This window comes from Arachis hypogaea, chromosome 13, assembly GCF_003086295.3.
Source record: "Arachis hypogaea cultivar Tifrunner chromosome 13, arahy.Tifrunner.gnm2.J5K5, whole genome shotgun sequence".
In the NCBI taxonomy this organism is placed as follows: domain Eukaryota; kingdom Viridiplantae; phylum Streptophyta; class Magnoliopsida; order Fabales; family Fabaceae; genus Arachis; species Arachis hypogaea.
The window spans coordinates 38,739,068-38,755,164 of NC_092048.1; the positions used below are offsets into that span (position 1 = coordinate 38,739,068).

A 16,097-nucleotide genomic window follows, 5' to 3' on the forward strand; every position below is an offset into this window, starting at 1 on the left:
GAGTCTTGGCCGTGACCCTAAGCATTTTGTTTTCCAGTATTACCACCGGATACATAAATGCCACAGACACATAACTGGGTGAACCTTTTTAGATTGTGACTCAGCTTTGCTAGAGTCCCCAATTAGAGGTGTCCAGAGCTCTTAAGCACACTCCTTTTTTTTGCTTTGGATCACGACTTTAACCGCTCAGTCTCAAGTTTTCACTTGACACCTTCACGCCACAAGCACATGGTTAGGGACAGCTTGGTTTAGCCGCTTAGGCCAGGATTTTATTCCTGTGGGCCCTCCTATCCACTGATGCTCAAAGCCTTGGATCCCCTTTTTTATTTCACCCTTGCCTTTTGGTTTAAAAGGCTATTGGCTTTTTCTGCTTGCTTTTTCTTTTTCTTTCTCTTTTTTTTTGCATATACTCTTTTTTTTTCTGCAAGCTTTTCACTGCTTTTTCTTGCTTCAAGAATCAATTTTATGATTTTTCAGATTATCAAATAACATTTCTCCTTTTCCATCATTCTTTCAAGAGCCAACAATTTTAACATTCATGAATCAACAATATCAAAAATATGCACTGTTCAAGCATTCATTCAGAAAGAAAAAAGTATTGCCACCACATCAGAATAATTAAACTGTTTTAAAATTTGAAATTCATGCACTTCTTTTCCTTTTCAATTAAAACACTCTTTATTTAAGAAAGGTGATGGATTCATTTTCATAGCTTTAAGGTATAGACACTTAGACACTAGTGATCATGTAATAAAGACACAAACATAAATAGACATAAGGCATAATTTTCGAAAAAAACAGAAAATAAAGAACAAGGAAATTAAAGAATGGGTCCACCTTAGTGATGGCGGCTTGTTCTCCCTCTTGAAGATCTTATGGAGTGCTTGAGCTCCTCAATGTCTCTTCCTTGCCTTTGTTGCTCCTCTCTCATAACTCTTTGGTCTTCTCTAATTTCATGGAGGAGGATAGAATGATCTTGGTGCTCCACCCTTAGTTGTCCCATATTGGAACTCAATTCTCCTAGGAAGGTGTTGATTTGCTCCCAATAGTTTTGTGGAGGAAAATGCATCCCTTGAGGTATCTCAGGAATTTCATGATGAGGATTTTCCTCATGCTCTTGTCCATGAGTGGGATCTCTTGTTTGCTCCATCCTTTTCTTAGTGATGGGCTTGTCCTCATCAATGAGGATGTCTTCCTCTATATCAATTCCAGCCGAATTGCAAAGGTGACAAATTAGATGAGGGAAGGCTAACCTTGCCAAAGTGGAGGACTTGTCCGCCACCTTGTAGAGTTCTTGGGATATAACCTCATGAACTTCTACTTCCTCTCCAATCATGATGCTATGGATCATGATCGCCTGGTCTATAGTAACTTCAGACCAGTTGCTAGTGGGAATGATTGAGCGTTGGATGAACTCCAACCATCCCCTAGCCACGGGCTTGAGGTCATGCCTTCTTAGTTGAATCGGCTTCCCTCTTGAATCTCTCTTCCATTGAGCGCCCTCTTCACAAATGTCTATGAGAATTTGGTCCAACCTTTGATCAAAGTTGACCCTTCTAGTGTAGGGGCGTGCATCTCCTTGCATCATGGGCAAGTTGAATGCCAACCTTACATTCTCCGGACTAAAATCTAAGCATTTCCCCCGAACCATTGTAGGCCAATTCTTTGGGTCCGAGTTCACACTTTGATCATGGTTCTTGGTGATCCATGCATTGGCATAGAACTCTTGAACCATTAAGATTACGACTTGTTGAATGGGGTTAGTGAGAACTTCCCAACCTCTTCTTCGAATTTCATGTTGGATCTCTGGATATTCACCCTTTTTGAGTTTGAAAGGGACCTCGGGGATCACCTTCTTCTTGGCCACGACTTCATAGAAGTGGTCTTGATGCACCCTTGAGATGAATATCTCCATCTCCCATGACTCGGAGGTGGAAGCTTTTGCCTTTCCTTTCCTCTTTCTAGAGGTTTCTCCGGCCTTAGGTGCCATAAATGGTTATGGAAAAATAAAAAGCAACGCTTTTACCATACCAAACTTAGAAGGTTTGCTCGTCCTCGAGAAAAAGAAGAAAGAAGAGAGTAGAAGAAGAAGAAATAGAGGAGATAGAGGGGGCTTAGTGTTTCAGCTAAGGGGGAGAAGTAGTGTGTATGTTGAGTGAAAATGAAGGAGTAAAGATGGGTTTATATAGAAGTGGAGAGGGGGGTATGGTTCGGCCATTATGGGTTGGTTTGGGAGGGAAAGTGGTTTGAATTTGAATGGTGGGGTAGGTGGGGTTTTATGAAGGATGGAGGTGGGTGGTAAAGAGAATGGTGGGATTTGATAGGTGAGGGGTTTTTGGGGAAGAGGTATTGAGGTGATTGGTGAATGGGTGAAGAAGAGAGAGAGAGAGATAGGGTAGGTGGGGATCCCGTGGGGTCCACAGATCTTGAGGTGTCAAGGATTTCTCATCCCTGCACCAAGTGGTGTGCAAAATGCCCCTTTCTGCCAATCCTGGTGTTAAACGCTAGGCTGCTGCCCATTTCTGGCGTTTAACGCCAGCTTCTTGCCCTTTTCTGGCGTTAAACGCCAGTCTGGTACCCATTTCTGGCGTTAAACGCCCAGAATGGTGCCAGACTGGGCGTTTAACGCCCATTCTGCTACCCTTACTGGCGTTTAAACGCCAGTAAGTTTCTCCTCTAGGGTGTTCTGTTTTTAATACTATTTTTCAGTCTGTTTTTGTTTTTTCAATTATTTTTGTGACTTCACATGATCATCAACCTACAGAAAACATAAAATAACAAAAGAAAAGAGAAATTTAACATAGATAATTAAAGATTGGGTTGCCTCCCAATAAGCGCTTCTTTAATGTCAATAGCTTGACAGTGGGCTCTCATGGAGCCTCACAGATGTTCAGAGCAATGTTGGAACCTCCCAACACCAAACTTAGAGTTTGAATGTGGGGGTTCAACACCAAACTTAAAGTTTGGTTGTGGCCTCCCAACACCAAACTTAGAGTTTGACTGTGGGGGCTCTGTTTGACTCTGTATTGAGAGAAGCTCTTCATGCTTCCTCTCCATGGTTACAGAGGGACATCCTTGAGCTTTAAACACAAGGGAGTCTTCATTCACTTGAATGATCAATTCTCCTCTGTCAACATCAATCACACCTTTTGCTATGGCTAGGAAGGGTCTGCAAAGGATGATGGATTCATCCATACACTTCCCAGTCTCTAGGATTATGAAATCCACAGGGATGTAGTGGCCTTCAACCTTTACCAAGACATCCTCTACAAGTCCATAAGCCTGTTTCTTTGAATTGTCTGCCATCTCTAGTGAGATTCTAGCAGCTTGTACCTCAATGATCCCCAGCTTCTCCATTACAGAGAGAGGCATGAGGTTTATGCTTGATCCTAGGTTACACAGAGCCTTTTCAAAGGTCATGGTGCCTATGGTACAAGGTATTGAGAATTTTCCAGGATCTTGTCTCTTTTGAGGTAATCTCTGCCTAGTCAAGTCATCCAGTTCTTTGATGAGCAATGGGGGTTCATCCTCCCAAGTCTCATTGCCAAATAACTTGGCATTTAGCCTCATGATTACTCCAAGATACTTAGCAACTTGCTCTTTAGTAACATATTAATCCTCTTCATAGGAAGAATACTCATAAGAGCTCATGAATGGCAGGAGGAAATTCAATGGAATCTCTATGGTTTCTGTGTGAGCCTCAGATTCCCATGGTTCCTCATCAGGGAACTCCATAGAGGCCAGTGGACGTCCATTGAGGTCTTCCTCAGTGGAGATCACTGCCTCTTCCTCCTCTCCAGGTTCGGCCATGTGAGACGTGTTTATGGCCTTGCACTCTCTCTTTGGATTCTCTTCTGTATTGCTTGGGAGAGTACTAGGAGGGAGTTCAGTAATTTTCTTACTCAGCTGACCCACTTATGCCTCCAAATTTCTAATAGAGGACCTTGTTTCAGCCATGAAACTTTGAGTGGTTTTAATTAGATCAGAGACAATGGTTGCTAAGTCAGAGTGGCTCTGCTTAAAATTCTCTGTCTGTTGCTGGGAAGATGATGGAAAAGGCTTGCTATTGCTAAACCTGTTTCTTTCACCATCATTGTTGTTGAAACCTTGTTGAGGTCTCTGTTGATCCTTCCATGAGAGATTTGGATGATTTATCCATGAAGGATTATAGGTGTTTCCATAGGATTCTCCCATGTAATTCACCTCTTCCATTGCAGGGTTCTCAGGGTCATAAGCTTCTTCTTAAGAGGAAGCTTCTTTAGTACTGCCTGTTACTGATTGTATTCCAGACAGACTCTGAGAGATCATATTAACTTGTTGAGTTAATATCTTGTTCTGAGCCAATATAGCATTCAGGGTATCAATCTCAAGAACTCTTTTCTTCTGATTTGTCCCATTATTCACAGGGTTCCTTTCAGAAGTGTACATGAATTGGTTATTTACAACCATCTCAATGAGTTCCTGAGCTTCTGCAGGCATCTTCTTCAGATGAAGAGATCTTCCAGTAGAGCTATCCAATGACATCTTGGACAGTTCAGATAGACCATCATAGAAGATACCTATGATGCTCCATTCTGAAAGCATGTCAGAAGGACACCTTCTGATCAATTTCTTGTATCTTTCCCAAGCTTCATAGAGGGATTCACCTTCCTTCTGTCTGAAGGTTTAGACTTCCACTCTAAGCTTACTCAATTTTTGAGGTGGAAAGAACTTTGCCAAGAAGGCATTGACTAGCTTTTCCCAAGAGTTCAGGCTTTCTTTAGGTTGTGAGTCCAACCATGTCCTAGCTCTGTCTCTTAAAGCAAAAGGGAAGAGCATAAGTCTGTAGACCTCAGGGTCAACCCCATTGGTCTTGACAGTGTCACAGATTTGCAAGAATTCAGCTAAGAACTGATGAGGATCTTCCAATGGAAGTCCATGAAACTTGCAATTCTGTTGCATTAGAGAAACTAATTGAGGCTTAAGCTCAAAGTTGTTTGCTCCAATGGCAGGGATTGAGATGCTTCTCCCATAGAAGTCAGGAGTAGGTGCAGTAAAGTCACCCAGCACCTTCCTTGCATTATTGACATTGTTGTTTTCGGCTGCCATTACTTCTTCTTCTTTGAAAAGCTCTCTTAGGCCCTCTACAGAGATTTGTACTTTAGCTTCTCTTAGCTTTCTCTTCAAGGTCCTTTCAGGTTCAGGATCAGCTTTAACAAGAATGCCTTTGTCTTTGCTCCTGCTCATATGAAAGAGAAGAGAACAAGAAAGTATGGAATCCTCTATGTCACAGTATAGAGATTCCTTGAGGTATCAGAGGAAAATAAGAATAGAAGGAGGAGATAGATAGAAGAGAATTCAAACTTATAAAAAGGGATAGAGTTCGAATTGCACCTTGAGGAGGAGTGTTAGTCCCTTAAATAGAAGGATGTGAGAAGAGGGGAAGAATTTTCGAAAATTAAATTAAAAATTTTGAGATAATTAAAAAGAAATTTGAAGATTTGATTGAGATTTTCGAAAATTAAGATTGGGAAAGAAATTAAATGATTTTGAAAAAGATTTTGAAATTAGAAATTAAAAAGATATGATTGAAAATTAATTTTGAAAAAGATATGATTGAAAGGATATGATTGAGAAGATATGATTGAAAATCAAATTAAAAAAAAGGAAAGTTTTAAAATTAAAGTTGATTACTTGACTAACAAGAAATTAGAAGATATGATTCTAGAATTAAAACTTTTGATCCTTTCTTAATAGGCAAGTAACAACTTGAAAATTTTGAATTAAATCACTAATTGTAGCAAGGATTTTCGAAAATAGTAATAAAATAAAAAAATGGAAATAAATTAATTTTAAAAGGATATGATTGAAAAGATATGATTTGAAAAAGATTTGATTTTGAAAAATCATAAAAATTTGAAAAAGATTTGAATTAAAAACAAAATCTTCCCTCTAGTGTCCTTCTGGCGTTTAACGCCCAAAATCCTACCTTTTTGGGCGTTTAACGCCCAGCCAGGTATCCTGGCTGGTGTTAAAACGCCAGTTTTCCTTCTTCACTGGGCGTTTTGAATGCCCAGCTTTTTCTGTTTGATTCTTCTGCTGAATGTTCTAAGTCTTCAATTCTCTATATTATTGACTTGAAAAGAAATCATTTTTGAAATTTTTTTTTTGGATTTTTCAATAATGAGAACAACCAAAATGAAACTAAGATCAAATAGACAATGCATGCAAGACACCAAACTTAGAAATTTTGTATACTAAGGACAATAACAATTTGAAAATGCATATGAAAAATAACAAAAGACACAAAACAAGAGAATTTAAAGATCAGAGCAAGGAAATCATCAAGAACAACTTGAAGATCAATGAAGAACATAGTGCATGTAATTTTCGAAAATTAGAAGAATAAAGACACGCAATTGACACCAAACTTAGGAATAGACACTAGACTCAAACAAGAAACATAAAATATTTTTGGTTTTATCATTTTATAAATTTTTTTGTGATTTTTCGAAAATTGAGTGGAAAAGAAAATAAAGGGATTCAAAATTTTTAATAAGAATTCCAGGAATTATTGCAATGCTAGTCTAAGACTCCGGTCCAAGAATTAGACATGGCTTACTAGCCAGCCAAGCTTTCAAAGAAAGCTCCGGTCCAAAATACTAGACATGGCCAATGGCCAGCCAAGCTTTAGCAGATCATTGCTTACAACAGCAAAATTGATAGAAATCAACAAGCTCTTGTGATGATAAATTGAAACCTCGATCCAAAAGATTAGACATGGCTTCACAGCCAGCCAGACTTCAACAAATCATCATGAAACTCTAGAATTCATTCTTAAAAACTCTGAAGAACAAAATAGAAATTTTTTTTTTTGAAAAATTTTTTTGAAAATAAAAAGTAAAAAAGCTTAAACATAAAATAAAATTACCTAATCTAAGCAACAAGATGAACCGTCAGTTGTCCAAACTCGAACAATCACCGGCAACGGCGCCAAAAACTTGGTTCACGAAATTGTGATCATCAATGGCACCAACAACTTGGTACGCACAATTGTAATCTCCACTCTTTATCACAACTCCGCACAACTAACCAGCAAGTGCACTGGGTCGTCCAAGTAATAAACCTTACGCGAGTAAGGGTCGATCCCACGGAGATTGTCGGCTTGAAGCAAGCTATGGTCATCTTGTAAATCTCAGTCAGGTGGATTCAAATGGTTATGGAGAATGGATAATTAAAATATGAATAAAACATAAAATAAAGATAGAGATAGAGATACTTATGTAATTCATTGGTAGGAATTTCAGATAAGCGTATGAAGATGCTTTATTCCTCTTGAACCTCTGCTTTCCTATTGCCTTCTTCCAATCATTCATACTCCTTTCCATGGCAAGCTTTATGTTGGGAATCACCGTTGTCAATGGCTACTTCCCATCCTCTCAGTAAAAATGTTCTATGCACGCTGTCACCGCACGGCTAATCATCTGTCGGTTCTCGATCATGTTGGAATAGGATCCATTGATCCTTTTGCGTCTGTCTCACGCCCAACACTCGCGAGTTTGAAGCTCGTCACAGTCATCCCTTCCCAGATCCTACTCAGAATACCACAAACAAGGTTTAGACGTTCCGGATCTCAGGAATGGCCGCCAATAATTCTAGCCTATACCACGAAGGTTCTAATCTTAGATTAGAAACCCAAGAGATACACATTCAAGCTTGTTTGCATGTAGAACGGAAGTGGTTGTCAGGCACGCATTCATAGGTGAGAATGGTGATGAGTGTCACATAATCATCACATTCATCATGTTCTTGGGTGCAAATGAATATCTTGGAGAAGAAATAGACTTGAGTTGAATAGAAAAATAATAGTACTTGTATTAATTCATGAAGAACAGCAGAGCTCCACACCTTAATCTATGGTGTGTAGAAACTGCACCGTTTAAAATATAAAAGTAATGAAGGTTCATTGGGTTCGGCCCCAGAGGGGGAACCAGAATGACCAAGATAAAAATACAATAGCAAAAGGTCCTATTTATAGAAAACTAGTAGCCTAGGGTTACAGAAATAGGTAATTAATGCAGAAATCTTCTTCCGGGCCCACTTGGTGTGTGCTTGGGCTGAGCATTGAAGCTTCCATGTGTAGAGACTTTTCTTGGAGTTAAACGCCAGCTTTTGTGCCAGTTTGGGTGTTTAACTCCAGCTTTTGTGCCAGTTCTGGCGTTAAACGCCAAAATTCTTGAGCTGACTTGGAACGCCTATTTGGGCCATCAAATCTCGTGCAAAGTATGGACTATTATATATTTCTGGAAAGCCCAGGATGTCTACTTTCTAACGCAATTGAGAGCGCGCCAATTGAGCTTCTGTAGCTCCAGAAAATCCATTTTGAGTGCAGAGAGGTCAGAATCCAACAGTATCTGCAGTTCTTTTTCAGCCTCTGAATCAGATTTTTGCTCAGGTCCCTCAATTTATGCCAGAAAATACCTGAAATCACAGAAAAACACACAAACTCATAGTAAAGTCCAGAAGAGTGATTTTTATTTAAAAACTAATAAAAGCATAATAAAAACTAACTAAAATATACTAAAAACATACTAAAAACAATGCCAAAAAGCGTATAAATTATCCGCTCATCAGTCATCTTCTACCAAGTGAAGGAAAGTCAAATGAGCTATACCAATCCTAATTCACAAGTCCTAACCTTTTCACTAATTAACTTAGTGGAAGCTAGAGTCAATGGACACCAATTATCAAGGCTTGGACATTAACAACTCAATTTCACCTAAGTTACCTTCCCAAGCCAAGAATACAAAAATCTACTCTAACATCCTTCCAAGCATTTAATCAAACACTTGGAAGGTATAAAAGGAAAGCAAGATAAAATTGTAAGAAAAGTAAATCTACAACTACTAATTGTAAAGAAATTAACAACAACAATTCAAATCAACAATAAAGGAACATGAAGCATAAATTACATTAAAGGAAAATAGGAGAAACAAGAGTGCATAAACAACAAAGTAAACAATCACAAAGATTAAAGTACAAAACTAGAGAAGCAAAGGTAGAAGAACAAGAAATTGAAGAGGAAAAGTAAATCAAAGCATGAATTAAACCTAGATCTAAGAAATCCTAATCTACCTCTAACCAAATTCTAGAGAGAAGAGAGAGCTTCTCTCTCTAGAAACTAACTAAAGCATGATAAAACTCAATTATGTGTTCTCCCCCTGACTCCTCTTGGCCCAGAAATCGCCCTCAGCGTTTTCACTTTAATGAGGTCACGTGCGAACTACGACGCGTACGCGTGGGTCACGCGTACGCGTCGCTTGACATTTTTGCTTCCATGCGTACGCGTCATGTCACGCGTACGCGTCGCCATGCGACTTCAAATTCACGCGCGCGCATCTACCACGCGTGCGCGTCGGTGAATTCATCCCAAATCCTTGATTTTCCATGATTTCTCCACTTTGCATGCTTTTCTCTTCATTTTTTTGATCCATTCCTAACCTTTTCAACCTGAAATCACTCAACAAACGCATCAAGGCATCTAGTAGAATCAAAGGTGAATTAAAATTAGCAAATTAAAGGCCTAAAAAGCATGTTTTTACACTTAAGCACAAATTAGGAGAAAGTCATGAAACCATGCTATTTCATTGCATAAGTGTGGGAAAAGGGTGATAAAATCCCCTGAATTCAGCATAGAATGCACCACGAAATAGTGGGGCATCAAATCTCCCTACGCTTAAACCAAGCATGTCCTCATGCTAAACCAAGAAAGAAACAAAGGGTATTATCATTTATTCTAATGCAAACTACCTGAATGCAATCTATCTAAATACAACTATCTAAATGAATGCAATTACTTGGTCAAAATAATTCAACTTCCAAGAAAGCATATATGCACAAGGGATAAAGGTATTAGCAACCAAATCAAACCCCAATTGAGTTGAGTTATTAAATATTTTACAAACTTGCAAGACAAGTGATGATCATAGGTGAAAACATGTAATTGAGTAATCAACCCTCACCGAATGTGCATCCGCTCTAGTCGCTCAAAGTGTATAGGGTTGATTCACTCAATTCTCCCCTAATCATGCTTTCCAAGATTTGTTTTTTCATCTAACAATCAACAATTATTTCATGCATGCATACAAATATCATGAGGTCTTTTCATAGGTTGTAATAGGGTCAGGGTCAAGGTGTGATGCATATGGCTAAGTGGACTTGAGATTTGAATCTTTGATTAACTTAAACTTTCCACCTAACCTATATAGCAACCTATACAATTCTAAGCTAACCTAACTACCCATTCTTCACTTTTTCACATACTCATGCATTCTCTTCTCTTGATCACAACTCATATGCATTGATTTTTTATTGAATTTTACTTTGGGGCATTTTGTCCCCTTTTTATTGCTTTGCTTTTTCTTTCTTTTTCTATTTTTTTCTTTTTCTACATTTTTTCCTTTTCATTCTTCTTTTTTTTTCTTTTCTTTTCAAACTAAAATATACACAAGAGCATCAATGCATATGGTTTTACATTTAATTAACACATGAGTATGTACCCAATTTCCAATATTTTCAATAAAGACATAAAAACACCCTTTTACATCAACCAATGTCCCAAGTTTCCCCACACTTGAATGATACACACTCACTAGCCTAAGCTAATCAAAGATCCAAATAAAGGATATTTATTGTTTTTCTCTTCAAGGCTTGTAATGTGCTAATATTAAGAACAAAGTGGGTTAATCGTAGGCTCAAAGTTGGCTAACAATGGAAGATAAAAGGTAAGGCTATTTGGGTAAGTGAGCTAATTGAAACAATGGCCTCAATCATATAAATGCATGTTTACATAAAATAATGGACATAAATAATCAAACAAATCAAAGATTACAATCATAGAAAGAGAACAATGCACACAAGAAGGAAAATAAGTGGTTATAAGATGTAACCACACCATTAAGGCTCAAAACCCGCAAGCTTGTGTTCTTAGCTTAAAAATCATGTTCCACAAGATATAATTCAAGTAAGTTCAATGAAAAATTTTTACTCAAATCAATTGGAGTGCCCTATAGATAAATTTCTTGAAAATTTTCATTATTTTGGTTAAGCTTATAGTGTATATATATGCAAAAAATAAGAAATTGCAACAAAAAATCCTAAAAGACCTAAATATGAAATGCACAAGTGTTGGGATTAGAAATTTGTCACCCAAAAATGCCGACTGGTCGGCCGACCTCCCCACACTTAAAAGTGTGCACCGTCCGCGGTGCATTCAAAGATGAGCAAGGGGGTACGGTGACTCTCCGAGTTGCCACCTTCAGCTGGTGGATCAACCAGTTGCTGTGTGCTCTTTGTTCCACTTCCGTTTTAGCTTATAATGACTCATCCTGAAAATAAAAGGTATGATAGTAAGAAAAGTAAATACAAAAGCAAGGAAGCATACATTGTTGGAATGAGGTAATCCTCACTAGAATGAAGTGAGTGACCCAATGTGTGACATTAATAAAACAAGTGTGTGAGTTCTAAGATGTATGTAGTCTAGAACACACACTAGCATAAAAGGAACTATGTCATAGTTACACAAAAAGGAGCATGCACTTCACTCGTTCTAGTGTGCTTGAGATGCTCTAAATTCATAGGTTAAAACAACCAAACAAGCAATAGAGAAACATGAAAGCATTCAAGTCAAAAACATATGGATGCATATGACCAAGAAACACAATGATTGAGATAAATGCACACATCCGTCAAGAAATTGCCTAATCAAAGAAAAGAATTCAAATCACATGGTGGCGAAGTCATGCAATTTAAAAGATTTAATATGCTCTAAGGACAATCATCATGTACTTGGTGTTCACAAACATTAAGCATAAAAAACTCAGACCAAGTAACAAATTGTAACCTCAATAAGAGAATCCAACAATGAATATCCAAAAGGAATTATGCTAAAATAACATCAAGTTAATAATAAGCAGCAATACACAGTAAACAAAATTAATAATCCAATACTTATGAAAGAAAAAGAGAAAATGAAATGAAAATTAAACTAACTAAACAACTAACTAATTAACTAACTAAAAAAATGGTTACCAATGGTGTTTGGTAGTGTTGGATGAGGGGTAAGAGAAGGGAAGAAGAAAGAAGAAGGAAAGAAATGGAAAGAAGATGAGAAAAGAAGTGTGTGAAACAAGGCGATCCACGCGTATGTGTCGGGTGACACGTGCGCGTGGGTGAGTTGAAATGAAGAGGGGCGCATGCGCGTCAAAGCACGCGCAAGCGTGGAGGCAGTTACGCGTTTCGCACAATATTCGCGCGAAGTTCGCGCAACTCTCGGGTTTTTGGTTGGGAGGTGGAAATTTTGTATCCACGCGTATGCGTGGCTGACGCGTGCGCGTGGATGGTCAAAAAAAACTTGGGTCACGCGTAAGCATGGGGCACGCGTACGCGTGGGTTGGTGCTCTATTTTTCAAAATTTTTCCATGTTTTTGCACCAAACCAAGCATTTCAAACCTCCAAATAGCTACCAAAACACCTTAAAACCTTATTTAACATACTAGACCATCAACAAAACTCAACAATTCAAACAAAACATGAAATTAAACTAATGTTACCAATATTTACAAAGGAGAAAAATGAAAAGAGTTTATCATGGTGGGGTGTCTCCCACCTAACACTTTTGTTTATTGTCCTTAGTTGGACTTACGGGGAGCTCCTCATCAAGGGGGCTTGTGTTTGAACTCTTCCTTGAACATCCACCAATGCTTGGACTTCCAATAAGCTCCATTCTTTAAAGTTAATAACTCCAAGCCTTGATGGAGTTCCTCACAAACCATGGGCTCCCAAAATTGATCCTCATGTATTCCCGGATCCCATATCTTGTTTCTACACCCGTCTTTGAATTGATCATTATTAGTCCATCCGGGTGGTGAGCAAGATAAATTCTCAATAAAGCGACCAAACATCATCCTAGACCCAAGCAATCTAGTTCTACACCAACCCTTCAATTAAGCCTTAAACATGTAACCATCATGAACTTTGATTTACAATGCCAACCACTAACTGTCTCCCTTTTGCTCTTAAAGCCATAAAGAGCTCTAAGTTGCCCATCCATCTCAAGCAAACCATATTCAAGTGGAATCATAAAGCTTAGGGATCAAAGATTTACCCACTTGAATGAAAGAATGGATGGTGATGGCTTGGGGAGAGGTATTTCCATTGGTCTTGGAAGCTTCACTCCCTTGTGTTCTTCCTTGATTACCTCCACCTCTAATAAAGCTTATTCAAATTCAATCCTTTGTTTATTAATTTCATCTAACTCTTCCCCATCACTCAAATTATAAATAGGAGGGTGAGAGAAATCTACCTCCACAACACTTTCTATTTCATCGGGAGAAGGCTCTTCAAGTTCAAAGGATTCACTACCAAGAAGTTTTGATGCTTGATCTTCATCACCAAAGGAACTCACTTCTTGCTTCACTCCTTCCAAGTCTTCATTCAACAATTGCTTTGGAGATTGTGCACTTTCCTCCTCAACATCAAATTCAATCTTCTCGGAGGGGTTTTCTATAACTTTAGATTCCCATAGAGGTTCCGCATCTCCTAAGTCTTCAACCACTTCTTCCTCTTCTTCAACAATCATAGGTTCCTCCAATTGTTCTAACACAAAGCAACATTCCTCATTTTCCACCGGATTTTCCAATCTCTCCTTCATGCTATGCTCTTCAAGTGATTCTCCATATGTAGTCATGGGATTTCCTTGAGTGTTCAAGCATTGGGAGGCTTATTGATGCACTACCTCTTCCAAGGCGGCCATGAATCCTAGTGCCTCCCTTTGTATTTCTCTTTGTTCTTGAAGTAGCAAAGTGAGAGAATCATCCATTGGGGCTTGGGGTGGATAGGAGGGTTCATTATTTGGGAGAAATAGTTCATAATAGGAAGGTGGTTCTTCTTGGTAAAAATATAGAGGTGGTGTATATGAAATATGTGGTTCTTGGGAGTATGGATGTTGGAATTATAGTGGCTCTATGGATTTCCTAACATAATGGTCAGAAGGATGAGGTAAGAGTGATTGGTTATATGATGGATGAGGGTCATAGCAAGGTGTTTGGTAAAAAAGGGCTTGTGAGTATGGTGGTGCAAAACTATGTTGAGGATGATGTTCATAGGCATGTGGTGGTTGTTGACAAGTACAATGAAGACTACCATATCCATTAGATTGATATGCATAAGGAGTGGAATTATACCTATACGGAACCGGAGGAGGTTGTTGCCATGAAGGTTGAGCATATACTTGAGGCTCCTCCCACCTTTGATTGTTCCATCCTTGATGCATATTCTCATTGAAATTTCCACTTCCTACAACATAGTTAGAACCAAACTCATAGCCAAAAGGATGAGAATTCATGATAGCAAGAGCAAATGAAAACAAAATCTAATAAGAAACAAGAAAACCAAATCCTAAAACTAGCAAGAACTAACAAAGAGACAAAAGGCAAACACATTCACATTATTCACATATATACAACAACCAATAACAAGCGCATATTTGCAATTCCCCAGCAACGGCGCCATTTTGATGAATGGATTTTTGACGGTTTAGAATTTCACAAATGAAATCTTCGTTGCAAGTATAGTTTCTAAACCAACAGATAATCCTCTCATGCAAAAAATTGTTTGTCACAAATACAAACCCCAATAAAAATAACCGAAGTATTCAAACCTCGGGTCGTCTCTCAAAGGAATTGTAGGGAAGTGTTCTTGTTATTGGTTATGAGATGTATATTTTGGGGTTTTGAATAAGAGACATGAAAGATAAATGGCAAGAAAGTAAATGAAACTCAAATAGTAAAGAGGTCTTGGCAAGGGTTGATGGTTAAGGATCTATATCCTTGTTACTAACCACAACATGATAATTGTAAGGATCAATCTCATTAAGTCATCTTATAACAAGTGAAGGAAAGTCATGAGCTACACCAATCCTAATCCACAAGTCCTAACCTTCTCACTAATTAACTTAGTGGAAGCTAGAGTCAATGGACACCAATTATCAAGGGTTGGACATTAGCAACTCAATTTCACCTAAGTTACCTTCCCAAGACAAGAACACAAAAATCTACTCTAACATCCTTCCAAGCATTTAATCAAACAGTTGGAAGGCATAAAAGGAAAGCAAGATAAAATTGCAAGAAAAGTAAATCTACAACTACTAATTGTAAAGAAATTAACAACAACAATTCAAATCAACAATAAAGGAACATGAAGCATAAATTGCATTAAAGGAAAATAGGAGAAACAAGAGTGCATCAATAACAAAGTAAACAATTACCAAGATTAAAGTACAAAACTAGAGAAGCAAAGGTAGAAGAACAAGAAATTGAAGAGGAAAAGTAAATCAAAGCATGAATTAAACCTAGATCTAAGAAATCCTAATCTACCTCTAACCTAATTCTAGAGAGAAGAGAGATCTTCTCTCTCTAGAAACTAACTAAAGCATGATACAACTCAATTATGTGTCCTCCCTCCTTGACTCCTCTTGATTTCTGCATGTAATAGGCTCAGAAATGAGTTAGATTTGGGCCTGGGAAGCCCAGAAATTGCCCCCAACATTTTCACTTTAATGAGGTCACGCGCGAACTACGATGTGTACGCGTGGATCACGCGTATGCGTTTCCATGCGACTTCAAATTCACGCCCGCGTGTTTGCCACGCGTGCGCGTCGGTGAATTCATCCCAAATCCTTGATTTTCCATGATTTCTCCACTTTGCATGCTTTTCTCTTCATTCCTTTGATCCATTCCTAGCCTTTTCAACCTGAAATCACTCAATAAACGCATCAAGGCATCTAGTGGAATCAAAGGTGAATTAAAATTAGAAAATTAAAGACCTAAAAAGCATGTTTTTACACTTAAGCACAAATTAGGAGAAAGTCATGAAACCATGCTATTCATTGAATAAATATGGGAAAATGGTGATAAAATCCTCTAAATTCAGCATAGAATGCACCACGAAATAGTGGTGCATCAATATTCAGTTGTAGTTTGTGACCTCAGTCATTTCTGTCATTATATATAGTATGTTCAATTGTAGTTTGTCATTTGAGGTGCATCCAACACTTTATT

At 38.2% G+C, this 16,097-nt stretch overlaps 1 non-coding gene across 1 annotated transcript; it reads left to right on the forward strand.

The window, feature by feature from the left end:
• The first annotated feature begins 4,578 nt into the window (after positions 1 to 4,578).
• Positions 4,579 to 4,686, forward strand: LOC112739971 (small nucleolar RNA R71). The gene has a single exon (XR_003170904.1). It is a non-coding gene; the product is annotated as a small nucleolar RNA R71 (small nucleolar RNA).
• The last annotated feature ends 11,411 nt before the right edge of the window (positions 4,687 to 16,097 follow it).